At 38.8% G+C, this 16,452-nt stretch overlaps 1 protein-coding gene across 13 annotated transcripts in view; it reads right to left on the reverse strand.

Moving 5' to 3' along the window:
- Nucleotides 1-16,452, reverse strand: part of inpp4b (inositol polyphosphate-4-phosphatase type II B) — a 1,028,621-nt gene that overhangs the window by 470,974 nt on the left and 541,195 nt on the right. Inside the window, exon 1 of one of the 13 annotated variants that reach the window (XM_043674154.1) lies at nt 3,256-3,311. The exons of the other annotated variants lie outside the window; for them this stretch is intronic. The gene's annotated coding sequence lies outside the window, so the exon portion shown is untranslated. Of the gene's footprint in view, nt 1-3,255; nt 3,312-16,452 lie in introns of those variants that run through there. 13 annotated transcript variants of the gene reach the window in all.

The following is a 16,452-nucleotide window of genomic DNA, read 5'->3' on the forward strand; positions in this document are numbered from 1 at the left end:
GGGGGGGTAGGTATAGGAGAGATGTTAGGGGTAGGTTCTTTACTCAGCGAGTCGTGAGTTCATGGAATGCCCTGCCAGTAGCAGTGGTGGACTCTCCCTCATTATAGGCATTTAAGCGGGCATTGGATAGGCATATGGAGGATAGTGGGCTAGTGTAGGTTAGGTGGGCTTGGATCGGCGCAACATCGAGGGCCGAAGGGCCTGTACTGCGCTGTATTCTTCTATGTTCTACGTTCTATGTTCTATTAATGCACTTTATGCTAATACTATGTATGGAAGGATTGCACTTCCTTCTCGATTGTAATTGTGTTTTAGTCACTTTGGAATCAATACCAGCACACAGATGGGATGCAGCAGCATTATTAAAACCCCACTATACTCATGTGGAAAAATTTTAGATTTTAATTGCACCCGCTGTGCCCCCTTGTCGGTTATTGATGCAATTGTCATTCTAATTTTAAGGCCTCTTGGAAAAAGATCTAACTCTATCTCTATTCTATTCTAAAAGAGTTTTTCTTAAAAGAATAGAAAATGGAACATGGAAATTTATAGGAAAAATTTAAAAGACATGCGACTGTCAGGAGAATATTTTAATAAATATTTTGAGCTTCAGCTTCATCCTATCCAATATTATAAAACAAATGATTTAGTGACTGTTCATCTTTACATTGAAACTCTTTAGGAATAACAGGTGAATTTAAGCTATTAAGCTGGGTCAGATACAATTTGCACAATTGTACCAATGGGTTGATATTTTATTGCTGATATACAAGTCCCAGCACTGGGTTGCTGACAAGGGCCCCCTTCTTGGACCCATGATACATCCACTCAGGAAGTGCTGGGAGTCCACCTACCTACATGGTTGCTCCGATGCACTGGCAGGCTCTTCCGACATGGGAAAAACACCAATGAGAGACAGAGGTGACCCTTTCATGGGGCATTCAGTGACCCACCTGATCACTTGATGTCTGGCCACACAGCTTATGTTCTCACACTACGAATATTCAATAGCAGAAGGAAGAGGCTGCATTCCCTACCCAACATCTTTCTCGAAAAAAATTCCAGTCCTCCTCTCTCCTAACACACCTCCAATGAGCTGGAAATATTAATCTACTGTGTTTGCATTTATAATTTTTATTTTTGTTTATGCATTGCATATGGGAGTCACTGGCAGGGCCAGCACTTATTGCCCATCTGTAATTGCCCTTTAATCTAAATGACTTGCTCGGGGCATTTCTTAGGGCAGTTAAGAATCAATCACATTGCTGTGGTTCTGAAGTCATACATAGATCACTCCAACAAAGGACTACAGGTCTTCTTCCTTTAGGAGGGACATGGTAGCAGTGGAGAGTGCACAGAGAAGATTTATCATGATGTTGCGTAGACTGGACAGTTTCAGTAATCAAGAGAGAGTTTGGATGGATTGAGGTTATTTTATTTAGAGCAGAAGGGATTAAGAGGGAACATGATTGAGATATAAAGAACTATGAGGAGCACAAATACACAGGAAGAAACTTTTTCTTTGATGGAGGGATCAATGACCGGGGGGAATAGATTTAAGGGAAAGGGTAGAAAGTTTAGGGGAGAAGATATGAAGGAAAAATGTTTTCACCAAGAGGTTGGTGAGTGTCTAGAACTCATTTCCTGTAGGGGTGGTTGAGGGAGAAACCTTCGTAACATTTTAGAAGTATTGGGATATGCATTTGGGGTGCCGAGACATACAAGACTGTGGACAACTGCTGGAAAATGGGTTTAGAATACATAGGTGGTTTTATTTGAACAGCACGGCCACAATGGATCAAAGGCCTTTTTTGTGTGCTGCAGATCTCAATGACATTAGTGGACTATGTGGACTTTTAAAACAATGATTATATGATTGCCATTAATTCCAGATTTTTACTGAATTCAAATTGCACAATCTGCTATCTTCCTGGAACATTAACTTGGTGTTCTGGATTACGAGTCCAGTGACATTAACAATACACCACTACCTCCCAATTTGCAAGCTATTAAATGTTCTGCACATTAGCTACACAAAATCCCAACCAACCATGTATTTTAATGTAACTATAGAAGTTCAGATTCTAGTTGGAGTCACTTCAATGTTTTTAAACTTGTGGTTTGTGTCTGCGAATGTTGACAAATTCCTTTCCCGAAGCCAAAGGCACTGTAGCCATCTAAATGTGTAATTGGGAGAGCACCTAACTCAAATCTAGTTATTCACTACCCTAAAAAGCTGAACTATCAGGGAAAACCAACAGCTAATTGTTAACTGGAATTTAGTCTGCAACCACTATTTCATCCATTAATATTAAAATAACTATGTATTTAATACAAGCAGAACTAGTTACTTCACTCCACTCTTGAACATTCTCCTCTTGTCCTTCTCTAAACATTGCTGGCTCTTCCTTGGACCACTGGCCCATTGGTATCTTGCCCATGTGGTTACTCTTTATATGCTTATATTATCAGAATTGGCAGGCTACAGCAGGAATCACAGGCGAACCTGATCCTGCGCACAGTTGATGCTTTTACACACATCTTGTTTCCAACAGAGACCATTAGTTATTTGGGTCATTTCTAATCTGTGAGAGCACAATGCCACACCAACATCTATATTTTTAGTCAGTATGAAGATAGTTCAATGGGTTCAATGAAAGTAATGGCCCAGCTTGTTTTCAAATGCAGTCCAGAAGATTTGGGGGGAAAAGGCTGCTAATTCAGTGCTGTATTTTGACATACATGCACACAATTCTTGCTCTCACATTAAGTGATCCAGATTCTGTACCCAAGATTGTCTATTTCTTAATAAAAATATTTATTTTTGTATAATCTACAAATGATAGCCACCTTGCAGCTCACACAATACACCACAGAAAATACTGTTTTTCATATTTTAGCAGCAGCAGTATGTTTCACTCCAAGCTGTCAGTCATTCTAACAGAATAATAATTCCACCAAAAGCAACACCGAGCAACATTTGTTGATGCACGAACAGAAGGCTATCAATATTTTCATCTGCCACAGTGTAGCCTTGCTGTAAAAAAGGAAAGTGGGCCTTACTGCCAGTGAGAGATTTGGAAAGCTTACAAGGGCCCTGGACAGCTTTACATAAAGAGATCAAGATACTGTAAAACATGTAATTTTCAATCCAAGTGTAGCCCTAGAAATCTGTCAATTTCTAACAGATCTCCCACGACAGCTTCTCCCATCATTAGGAGCTAATGCATTTATTAAAAAAAAACTTTTACAGACCTGCACTATGACGACTCTTGCTTTCGATTTCTCTCCCACTGAGCTCTGTTGGTCTGCTTAACACCACATTAATACTAAAACCCAACACCATAAGTCATGTGGGCAGATCAAGTGCAAAGGCTGTGCAACAGCTCCATTACTATAACTTAATTTTAATATTCACTTATTTATGCACACAAAAGCTGCCTTTGTATGAACATAAATTCTGATTTTTTTAATGTTGTAGGGAGAGCAGTTCTGATTTATTAGACAATAGCCTGAATAGATGGCTGGTATTATTTAACAGATGTAGCAGCTGTTATGGGTTGACAGCTTACAGTTTTTATTGGTTCACATCCAAATTAGTCGTAAGACGAATTCTATCTTAATTTGATCAGTTTAAACCTGACATACCTGGCATGTACAAATACAGCATTTACACTAACAAATGGAGACTGCATTTGGTGTTGGATTCAAACTCTAAATGGCAACATACAGAATTTTGTCTACTAGCAATTATACCTCGATAAAAAATTGTTTCTAACATCAGCAAGTTATAATTTTGCCATAGTTGTTGATCATAAAGAGGCTCCTCTCTCATTGCTTTTTCCTGAATTGGATGGAATTTCAAGACATTTATGGAGGCTGACTTCAATAGCTCAAACCTGACGCAGAAATCAGAATTCGGCATGAACCTTTACCCACTGACTTCAATGCAGGCAACATACTGAATTTGTACAAGTTGCAGCTTTAAATGACTTTAGCATCCAGCCAGCACTAAATAATCTGTTGCTTGACTATCCTCCTAAGCAGGTGGCAATATCATGAGAGGCGGACACCACTTGAAGGTGATCTGCATTACTTAAAGCTAGCCTGTGCCTCTGAAAGGCGAGGTATCTTGAGATCTGGGAAAGACAAAATAGTAGCCCAACTTGGGAGATAGCATGCTTCAAGATTTCTGAATTACTATGCTGAAGGTTTTGATGCAGGAGGTGAAAGGGAAGGGAGATATCCTATATATGGAAGAAGTCAGGAGGCCCTGTAGATCAATGCTCAAGAAGCAGTGAGAGCAGACAACTCATACCATTGGCTCCATGGCTAAAGTCCAAGGATATGGATATACTGTTACAAATAATTTCAGTGATCTCACACAAAGAGTCAAGGTCATTGAATGTATCTTCCAAATATATTTCCTACAAACTATGCCACTAGCTTCAGGCATTACTTAATCCACCACACCCTCACAATTCATCTATTAATAAACTCTATCAGCATTTTTGCCTGACAGAGTTCACACTTCGCACTTGCAAACTAAACACTGGTGCAAGCCTACATATCCTGACCACAATGGAGGAGATGCTGCTGGCCTTTATTCAGAGCAATGTAGTTTTCAATTTTTTTGAAATCATTCAAGTGGACGGGTTCATGTAATTGCTATGTACAACAGTGCATACACAGTAACTTAAAAAGATGGATTTGTGTGAGGTATACTGGATTGTTTTCAGGCTTCTGTGTCACTATAAAGAAATTGATTGAGATGTCCGTTTCTGGGGCTGTGACCACTACAGTACAAAACCATCAAATCATCATAGCTGATCCTCCTTCTCACTTCCTACCTCTCACTCACCCTACACACTCTTTACAAGTTGCAATCACTATAAGTATGCATTTTCTATCTTTTCCCTCCTCTTCCACATATTCAAAGCGTTACTCATATGCCCTTCTTCTTTCTGATAACTAAGATGTTAAACCTAGCCAGGCAATTAAAGAAAAAGAAAACCCTGTTGATGAAAATGTATATTCACTTGATTTCACACTTGCACCACTGGCTAAGATTTCACAGTGCACAGGATTAACAGGATAGGATAAAAGCAGGAAATTATGGGGTAAGGTCAATATTATATAGAAAAGCTTGGAATAAATTAAACAAGATGGCACACATCAAAATTATTTTTTTTTTAAAGATTAGATTCCCTGCAGTGTGGAAACAGGCCCTTTCGGCCCAACAAGTCCACACCGACCCTCTGAAGAGTAACCCACCCAGACCCATTCCTCTACTAATGCACCTATCACAATGGGCAATCTAGCATGGCCAATTCACCTGACCTGCACATCTTTGGACTGTGAGAGGAAACCGGAGCACCCAAAGGAAACCCACGCAGACTCAGGGAGAATGTGCAAAATCCACACAGACAGTTGCCAGAGGCTGGAATCGAACCCGGGTCCCTGGCGCTGCGAGGCAGCAGTGCTAACCACCGTGTCGCCCATGCTAAATCTTAGCTTTATTCTGGAACTACAAATTTTGTGAATTAGCAGCTATATATTCCCAATACATTCTACAGTGGTCAGTACAATGATGCAAAGTAAGTTACTCTGATAAAACATTATTTGCACTTATCTTCAAATAACTATATGTTACTGAAAATCTTACATTTGTGCACCTCCAGTCTAAAAGGTCTCACTTCCTGTTGTCATATTCTCTGTCAACATTCTATCATTATAAATTCTACTTATAAATCTTACGTACATTTACAATTAGGCTTGATTCTGTAAACTTGCCTCTGTGTAAATTCTCAGTATGATATGTGAGCATGCAGATTCCCTCACAAACTATACAAAACATCACCTAAGCATTCTAGATATCTTATTCTTTTCACTTCAACTGAAATTTCTAACATCCAAAATAAAAGGTGTCACTACTCAGAATCCTTTGGTCATTTCCCCAAAGTAAAGACTTGGATACAAATTATTTTAAGAAGTATCTTAAGAAGTTATTTAACCAATCTCAGCGGTGATGGATGACCTAATGCTGTGTTACCATCCTGTAAGCAGACAAAATGTAATTAACATATGCAATGGGAAGTGGTTTGGCAAGTGGCTGGAAACATTTGGTCATTCAAGAAGATGTATAGCATTCTCATGTAGGCTGACATTTATGATTTCCACGTTTGTGGTAGAGAGCTTTTTAAACATATCAGCAGGAGGACAGTGACAGTAAACCGTTATTTCAGTTATGAAAGCCTGGAAATGAAGGGAAATGCTATCCTGTATGCATAGTGTTTGATTAGATGAAGAGGTTAAAAAACAAAATCAGTAACCTTCTCCTGAAACTCCTCTTGGTTGGTCACTACAAATATTTTGGTTTCCTTTTAAGTATGCAGTGATCATTTCAAACACAGTTTTTTAGAAAATGAAGGAATCAATAGCCAAAGTGTCAAAGAAGAAGGAATTTTGCTACTTACTAACCCCAAGAAAAATAGTAAAAATACAACACAAAACACACAAAAAGAGGTAATAAGTTTAAAAGGGTGATTGTCTGATATAGAGAAGCAGAATACAGATTACATAGTTATAGAGTCCTTAAGGTCTTTTAGGTATTAGAATCTTAAACTGAAACTATAGTTTAATGGTTAACTTATATTCTCAGCAAGAGCAGAATCTATAGATCTTTACCCAAGTTGTGTTTTCATCTGGTGCTCCTATACAAGATGATGAGAGAAACTGGCATGGAGAAAGCATGTCGTAGCTTTTACTGTCACAAATTCAAAATTTCCTTCTCTCTGCTATGGTGCTCACAAGCAACTGTTTAAATATAGTTAAAAATCACACAACACCTGGTGTGTGAGATTTTTAACTTTGTACATCCCAGTCCAACACCGGCATCTCCAAATCATGTGCACTCTACAGTCCAGGTTCATTATCTTTTCAACATGCCTAATTAACAGACAATCCTTTCACTTCCCAATGTCTGTAATTATTATACATGTGTAAATTAAACAGGAGATGTGAATTTCTTCAATTGTTTTTCAATTGATTCTTAATGTCTTTAGGTAACATGATAATCTCAATATACATGGTTCAATTTATTCCACATGGATCTCATGAAACTGGTTCACTCTAGGGATTGTTTTTTAATTGTGGGATGAGGGCATCACTGCCAGGCCAGCATTTATTACTCATCCCATAGAGCAGTTAAGAGTCAACCACATGTGGGCCAGACCAAGTAATGACAACAGTTTCCTTCCATAAAGAGCATTAGTGAACCAGATGGGTTTTTCCAACAATCAACAATGGATTCATGGTCATCATTAGACTATTAATTCCAGATTTTTATTGAATTCAAATTCCACCTTCTGTCATGGTGGGATTTGAGCCTGGGACCCCAAAACATTACCAGGGTCTCTGGAATAACAGTCCAGCGATAATGCCACTAGACCATTGCCTCCCTCCCCCAGGTGACTAGAGTCACAGAGTTGTACAGCATAGAAACAGATCCAACTTGTCCATGTTGACAAGATATCCTAAATTAATCTGGTGCCATTTTCCAACATTTGGCCCATATCCTACTGAAGCCATTTTAGGTCCAGGTTCTTCTTTAAAAAAAAAGATTTTAGCCCATCAACGACCTCAGGAATAACAATCAGATGATGGCAGTTAATATTCAATGGATGAGATCTAACATTATCCTATCAATAGTGCAGGAGAAATTGAAGAGCGAGGTGTGGGGCCGGTTTGGGGGCGGGGCGCGAGTGGAAATAGTCTGCAATCTGCTTATTTTCTTAGTGCAAAGGATCAATAATACATGGATCAATTCTGTGGTATAACATCCTATGCCCAATCAGCACTGGGGGTACAGACATGGTCATGTGAGGAAAAGGAGTTTCCCAGATGTGTACAAAAAAAATTGGCATTTTTCTCCTTGTATGTGGAAATTAAAATCTAAACAAATTTGCACTGGAAGCAGTTCAGAAAGAGTTTACTAGGTTCATTCCTGGGATGACAAGGATACCATACAATGTTAGATTGAGCAGGTTGTGCCTTTACTCATTGGGGCTCAGAAGAACGAGAGGTGATATCATCAAAACATATAAGAATCTGAAGGGGAATCAACAGAGTAGATGCTTGGAAAACATTTCCCATCATGGTGGAGTCTAGGGAGCACAGAATCACTAGTGAGGTCACCCATTTAAGATAGAGATGAGAATCTAGTATTGGGGAGCATGGAATCATTATGAGGGATCAGCCATTTAAGATAGAGATAAGGAAATTCTTCCCTCAAGGGTTCTGAAGCTTTGGACTTCTGTACACCAAAACTATGGAGATAAGTTGATTGTCTCAGCCTTGAACTGATTCAGGGAGATTCCTGAACTGTTGGAGGCCAAAACTCATGGATAACAGGCAGGACAATGGAATTGAGGTCAAGATCAGATCAACAATTATCATCCTGAAAGCTGGAAAAGGCTGGGGGATGGACTGCATCTCTGTAATACTATTTCTTATGGTCTTATTTTGGTGCCTGCCAAAGAATTGTCAACATTAAGGTATAGATTGAGCTGTGCTCTCAAAGAGGTGTTTGCCAGTCATACAGCTGTCGCACATCGGACTGAAAGGACTTTAGAGGGTTAAATACTAAGCAGTGCCATAAGCAGCACCCGCATGGATATCACATGGACATGCAGGTGAATCATCTTAAATCCCTGATCAGTAAGATCAAACATCTGCCTTTCCTCAAAGTCTCTATAATATTGTTTATCATATCAGTATAGTCTATGACTAGTTACTAATATGCAATAAAATACGTATTATTAACTACAAATGGCTCTTCTAATTCAACCAGTTTTCCTCTACCTCCCCCATACTAAACAAGCAGGCCCTGCAGTTTCCTACACTTAAAGATCATAGTGGCAGGATCTTGCATTGTGTACAGCAGCTCAGACAACATTATGAGCTGGCATGCCTATCCTGCTCCTTAGATGTTGCCTGATCTGCTGTGCTTTTACAGCACCACACTATCAACTCTGACCTCCAGCACCTCCTATTCAAAATGGTAGGCAGCAGCAGAGAGTTGATTTGACTGCTCATACAACTCATGGTGAGCAGCAGTGAGAGATTTTCAGATTCAGCTTTGAATTGCCTGTGCATGCAGCAGAATCTGCAGCAGGGAAGATTTTAAGGGAAGGTTTTAAGAATCTAACAGAATAATCCTACCTGGCAATCCTCAACAACGAAGAATACTTCATTAAATGGTAAAAGCATTTCAGACCTGGTAATAGACTACTGCTGCAGGGGAGATGTGTTTCCCTGTCAAACGAGAAGTAGTAACTCCAAAGCAGATACAGACAGTGCTATGCAGGCGAGGTCTCCTGAACTGCAGTTTAGCACTGTGTAAATATACTTTGGAGGCTCCAACATTAAAGCTTAAAATTCCTGGTAGGAAAGGAAACTGTAAAATGGCACTGTTCTCCAGGCTGGAAAAGCGAGAAGTTAAGAAATGGTTTACAGCTAAGTTTGACCGTCACTGCCATTGAGCAGGTCTGATAGTAAGGAAAAGGTAGCAAAAGAAGGATTAATCCAAAGTCACAGATCTGGTATGTTTAGAATCAGTAATTAAATCAGTAACATTGGGCAAATTTAAAGTATAAGGAGGCATGGTGAAAAGGGAAAAAGGTTGGGAGACTTAAGAAAGCAGAAGATACTCGTAGGTTAGGGGTTCCTGCAATGTGAAAATGATCAGGAGCTGAGCAGTTGTTTGCAAGTAAAGCTAATTGGTTCTCAGCTAACTGAGCAGGTTGTAACTGGAAACAAGTTACAGGGGTACAGTGGAAGAAAGACACAGAAGGGTGTGCTGTTATTCTTCCCAACAGAGCTGCCTGTTGTTTACAATACGAAATTTAGTTGAAATTTGAAGAATACCAGTTAGCTTTCCTGCAGCAGTTGCTTGAGCTATGACTTTTGAATTGATAAATCAGAGACATTTTTCAAGTTAATCAGTCACTATTGTAATGAAAACCTAGAGGAAGCTTCCAGAGAAAGACAATTGAACACGAAGGGCCTGACTGGCCATCTCAACTCAGAACTGGGAAGTAAAGACCACTGAACTAACTTTCTAATGTTTTTACTACCTTTGCCAAGAATCTATTTTACTTAGTTCTAGTTTTAGTTTGTGGTACTATATGCCAATTGTTTCTGTTTATCGAGTCATAGAGATGTACAGCACGGAAACAGACCCTTCGCTCCACTCGTCCATGCCGACCAGATATCCCAACCCAATCTAGTCCCACCTGCCAGCACCTGGCCCATATCCCTCCAAACCCTTCCTATTCATATACCCATCCAGATGTCTTTTAAATGTTGCAATTGTACTAGCCTTCACCACTTCCTCTGGCAGCTCATTCCATACACATACTACACTCAGTGAAAAAGTTGCCTCTTAGGTCTCTTTCATATCTTTCCCCTCTCACCCTAAACCTATGTCCTCTAGTTCTGGACTCCCCACTCCAGGGAAAAGACTTTATCTATTTATCCTATCTATGCCCCTCATGATTTTATAAACCTCTATAAGGTCACCCCTCAGCCTCCGACGCTCCGGGGAAAACAGCCCTAGCCTATTCAACCTCTCCCTATAGCTAAAATCCTCCAACCCTGGCAATATCCTTGTAAATCTTTTCTAAACCCTTTCAAGTTTCACAACATCTTTCCAATAGGAAGGAGATCAGAACTGCATGCAACATTCAGTTCCAGCATAATTACTCAAAATAAATAATAATTTTAGTTTAGTAATGGGAATCTGGATGGCACTGTCTAACAACTTTGGTCTGGAAATCAGGAAATTGGGGCACTCTTAATCAAATGTTAAAATCTGGCTTGACTTAAGAAATAGTTGGGCTTGGTTTACAACTACCTCACTGGGTCATAACAGCATCTTGGAGAAAACAATTTCTGAGATACAGAAAAGTTCTCAAATCATATACTAATCAGAAAATAAACAAGTTACCTCAATGCACAACTTGGAGTACAGCTGATGGTCACTACAACAAGGTGAAGAAGGTAATTCAGCTCACATCTTTATTAATTCCCTTTTGGTAATGACAAATAGTTTTATTCCGATTTTTGCATACAGACATCACATTTCAATTAAACCATGGTTGTGGCCAAGATAAGGAACCATTTGCAATATTTTCTACAGTGATGTAAATAAGAATTTTATTACTTTCTAATCCCAAGAACAGTACTATAATGTGACTTCAAACATACACAAATATAAATGCGAGGTTTGAAAATAGAAAGAATATCTGATTCAGACAGGATGATTAAAGATTATACTGTTTAAAAGTTCATACAGACTTGTAGGTATAGATTTTGAACTGAGATTATAGACGTTTAACTGGTAATTGGTATCATCATCAGCAGTGAATCTGCAGATATCTTGAGTTCTTTGCTTTTTTTTCTTACAGGGTGCTATTTTTTGAGCAAAAGAGAAGATGACAAGGAGGGGGAAGATGGAAGAAGAGATAGACTTCCATTGCTTGCTGCTATAAATCTACATTTTTTCTCCTCTTCTGCTCAAAAGTAATTATCATATTAGGATTGGATACTCATAAGCAACCTATGATCAATAGATGTCATTTCTCAGACCACATGTAAACTGAAACAGAGGTGCCAATTTCTTGATGCCTAACTCAGTTGATTGGTTTCAGTGCCTTTAGATATAATAATAATTTCAGTTCAGATTTTTTTTTTCTCATTGGTTTCCTGAATTTGCCTAAATCTATAGTCAGGGTATTGCTCAGATATTTTAGGTCAGTGTTTTGTGCTCTTAATAATATTGTGGCCTCTCACCACATTCAGAAGCTTGGATCGGAATTGGTGCCAGGCACTGGAGGGTTGAAAAAAATGGAAAGATAGGATCTAAGCAGATGGTTAAAACATAAATCATGATTGAAGTGAGTTAAAAATAAGGTGGTTAATGAATTCTAATAAAGTGATTGTGTAAGAAGGAGTCATGTGGGGAAGTAGGAGAGGTTAATGCAAATCAAGGATGAAGGAACTGAAGCTTGAGTGACTATGAAAGAGGATGGGAAAAGAAATGCAAACTTAAGTGCAAATATTGTTCTTAGCTTCTTGGTGGTCTATTTCCTTGTACACCACATATGTCACTCACTCAAAAGAAAGAACGAACAGAAATACAGAACACAGAAGCAATGAAAATATACAGAAGAAAATTAAGTTAAACTCTAAGTTATGTTCTGAGGGCATTCCAAAGTGCTTCATAGCTAGCAAATACTTTTGTAAGCATAGTTGTTATGTCAATAATCACAACATCCAATCTGTTCACACTAAGCTGAACCCAAGATATCCACAAAGGAATAAATGAGTAGCTGGTCTCTTTGTGGCTTTAATTGAGTTCTGAGTTTAACTTCTCATCTGCAAAAGGGAGCAACCAGCAATGCAACATAGACATAAATTTAAGCACAGATAATCTGCTTAAAACCTGAAGAGAATTTGAACCTACTGACAATCCGCTTGAATGGAGAGAGTGTTATAACACAGCCAAATGAATGGTTTAGTAAGAATGGAATAAATGAAAAAGGACGTTGAGAATTGTCAATAAAAGAAAACAAAGGTAGGCAAAAAATAAACTTTTTTCTGGCATTCTGAGTTGTACCTTTAACTTTGGGGTACAAAGTTGGTGTAAGCAGGTCAGTACACCTTATAATTGAAAGTCAGAGTAATTAACTAGTGATTCCAACTGAACGCTTGCACCTGCAAGCACCCCTACCCTCACAAGACACCAACATCTCTGGACACACTCCATGGGCACAAATATTTACATCCACATCTAGTAGGACTTCCAAGTCCTTGTTAGCAAGGTTGGCTGCCAATGACCATCTTTCCAATATGTCTAGGGAAAATAAAACAAACTGCACAGGGCAGCTGTGATCTGCCATGACTCAACTGAGTACATGTCTGCACTTTAAAGGAGGTACAACATCAGGAATCCTGGAAGATTTTGACAGTGGCTAATACTTGCACCACAGAGATTGGGGAAAATGCGACCAGTGGGGCACCATAGACGTTTGGTACATGGTTAATGAGTTAAATTTTCTCACACTAATTTCCACTGATTAATAGCACACTTATGTGGTTTGCCACTTATGTGGTTCTCGTCACGCAGATTAGCTATGGGACTGTTTACAGCTAATTGGAAACTAAGCCTTTCTCAAGGTTCCATCAATGAGAGAAAGCAACATAATCAATTAAAGTCAACTAGGATATCCCACAATAGCCGAACTCAGTCATAAGTTCATAAGGTTTGCTACAGAAAATTGGCTTTGTTTCTTTGTTGCAATTTATCTTCATTAGAGCAAAACAAAAACTCATGGATTTCTTGTGATATAATTCAGAGTGAAAAGGTTACATGGAGTCAAGTGTACATAGCTGATGGGCAAGCAGAGAAGGAAAGTAGTTGAAGTGTGGTTAGATTTGATTTTAGAATAGCATTTAGGAAATAATATTTTAATAACTAGGCAGGCATAATATTGGTCATCTTAGGTTGAAACATTGTTTATCTTGGCTATCATTAACATCCATATGTTAAAGATTCTCTAAACATACTTTTCTGTCACTAGTGTGTTTTTCTACTGTTTTCTCCTTTCGTCTTTGACATTTTTTATTTATCTTGGCATAATTTTGTGTTTGCTTTGTTGTCCTTTATTCACTTGCCTATTTGTTGTTGCTAATTATTTAGAATCGGGTATTTGGGTGAAGGTTTTTAATGGCTTGTGTAACAGGTGGAAGGGAACAGATGTACAAGGACAGCTTTCCTGAATGTAAGAATTTTAAGATGCATGTGTACTTACAAAATATTACAAGAAAACTTTAGAAGTGCATGTGATAATCATCAGCCAGCACAGAACTGGTCAAGGTAAGTTATGTTTGAGACTTTGAATAGAATTTAGTAGATAATGGGATTAATGAAATATAAGCAGTTAACACTGCCAATAAATTTTGAAACAGCTTCTCACAGGATGCTTCTCTCCAAAAAATTCAGGTATACAGTTCAACAGAAAATGTGACAGCATTGAGAAAAGGTTGAGTGATCAATAGATAAATGGATGCTGTTCAGATTGGGCAAATCATATCGTGTGAGTCAGCACTTGCCCCACTTAACTCTAGACTTAATGATTTTGAAATCTGGTGATACAAACTCCATTCAAGGTCCTAAGAGAACAGACAAATCAACAGCTATAATTTAATTTAGAGATAATTTAGAATACTGTATACTTATGTCAGTTAGGGATGTAACAAATCTGCAGTGAACCTTCCCTTAGGATTTAGGATCCAGAGGCAGAAGACCCCCCCTACCAAGAACTGGCAGCCAATCAAGCACTGGCAATTCTTCTGTACACAGCGGCAGCATCAAGGTGATGTCCCCTACCAGTACTACATCCACCTAAGGCTTCAAATCATGGTGAGGCCCAGTGAGTGATGGCATGGAGCAGGTTGCAGATCTGATGAACAAAAGGGGTCCTATAACATAGGATTCTTTCACCTTGGCATCCTACTACAAATTTTCAATTTATGTTTGAGAAGGAAAATTCTCAACTAGTATAACAATTTGATTCCTCACCCCATTAACCACAAATAAAACCATTTGATGTTTGTTCTGAGAAACTATAAGTTCAGGCCCTGCACGGTCAAAATTTAGACTTATTAGTTGGTGACAAAGTAATTTATAGTAAGGCTTTGAGAAGAAATTTTCTGCATTGACAGGGAACTTGAATTCTGATCTATATAGTACATAACTTATCACAATAGCTTGCTAAACAAATCCAATCATGTCAATATAAAACAGACAAAAATTTAAATTCCAGCTCTGCAAAAAGAATTGTAAGCTGACTTATTTTAGTACTTGCAATTGGCGGAGTAGCAAAGTAGTTTTAAAAAATGACTTGTGATCTTGACCAGATTTGGTTGCCATTTCACATTTCATCTCCTGATCAACTGGCTCAGTCCAATTCCAGCAAGATGTACAATGTCATGGAACCTGAAAGTTTCTTTTAGCACAAAGTAATCTCACACGGAAAATTGCTATAATGGATTTTGCTCTCACCAATGTGAAGGAATATATCAACTCCATTAGCAGCCCGGAAACTTTTTGGATTCTATTCTCAGCAGATATGAATTCAAGCTTTCACTTGATGTTCCTATTATTTCATAATGTATCATAAATTTAAATTCTTGTTTCCTTTCCTGGAGGGATTGACTCCTTGCTGGGTACACTTGCAGGAACTATGGCTGTCATCCAGACCTTGCCTAAATCTGTTACATGAACTTTGATACCGAATTTTAACAGGATATTCCGCTGTTTATCGCAATCAAATACAACTTTGCCCTATACAGGATGCAATAAACTTTCATCAGAATTAGCTAGACGACTCTGACGATCTTTGGATAATTTCTTCCTTCTTGGTGCCTGAAACCAACTGGAGCACCCTACCGCTGTCTCAGCTGAGATAGTTAATTCAACAGAGTTCAGGGAATGAATTAGGACATCCTGGATTTTCATGATTGAGAAGCTACAGAGTAAGGGAGATATTTTGGATACTATGCTACCACACTTGAAAACAAATCACTCACTAGTTAAAAATCATCAGGCTCATTTAATATTCAGTGTGATCTCCCACTGTGCATTGCACTAAGAACCCACAAATGAGACTAAAGAAGATTATTAGTTACGTCACACCATTTAATGTTCTGAAGTGCCATACAGAAACACATTTTGACAGCATAGAATATATGGGGCTACTAATTATTGACACATTTTTTCCGCAATCGTGAGACTCCAAACTCTGCTGATGGTAAAACAATGACTGAAGCTGAAAATAGAATTTGTTGACAAGTTATTAAACAATGTTCACCATATGCTTAATGTCCAATGAAGGGGAGTCGTTGCAATGTGAGATGGAAACAAGAGAAGCTATGCATTCAAAAGCAGTTAATTCCCTCCACAATAACATTGGTTTGGGAATGATAACTTACAAAAGTTATTACTGTATTTCACAACCATATACAAGGTAATTCAACCAATTACACCTTTTGCAAAATATTGCCCGTGAAGTTGCTTCATATTTACTATTGCAACAGGCCTGAAAAATGTGTTGCTGGAAAAGCACAGCAGGTCAGGCAGCATCCAAGGAGCAGGGGAATGGACGTTTCGGGCATAAGCCCTTCTTCAGGAATGAGGAGGGTGTGCCAAGCAGGCTAAGATAAAAAGTAGGGAGGAGGGACTTGGGGGAGGGGCGTTGGGAATGCAATAGGTGGAAGGAGGTTAAGGTGAGGGGTGATAGGCCGGAGAGGGGGTGGGGGCAGAGAGGCCGGGAAGAAGATTGCAGGTCAAGAAGGCGGTGCTGAGTCCGAGGGTTGGGACTGAGATAA

The sequence above is a fragment of the Chiloscyllium plagiosum genome, chromosome 32, assembly GCF_004010195.1.
Source record: "Chiloscyllium plagiosum isolate BGI_BamShark_2017 chromosome 32, ASM401019v2, whole genome shotgun sequence".
NCBI classification, from domain to species: Eukaryota; Metazoa; Chordata; class Chondrichthyes; order Orectolobiformes; family Hemiscylliidae; genus Chiloscyllium; species Chiloscyllium plagiosum.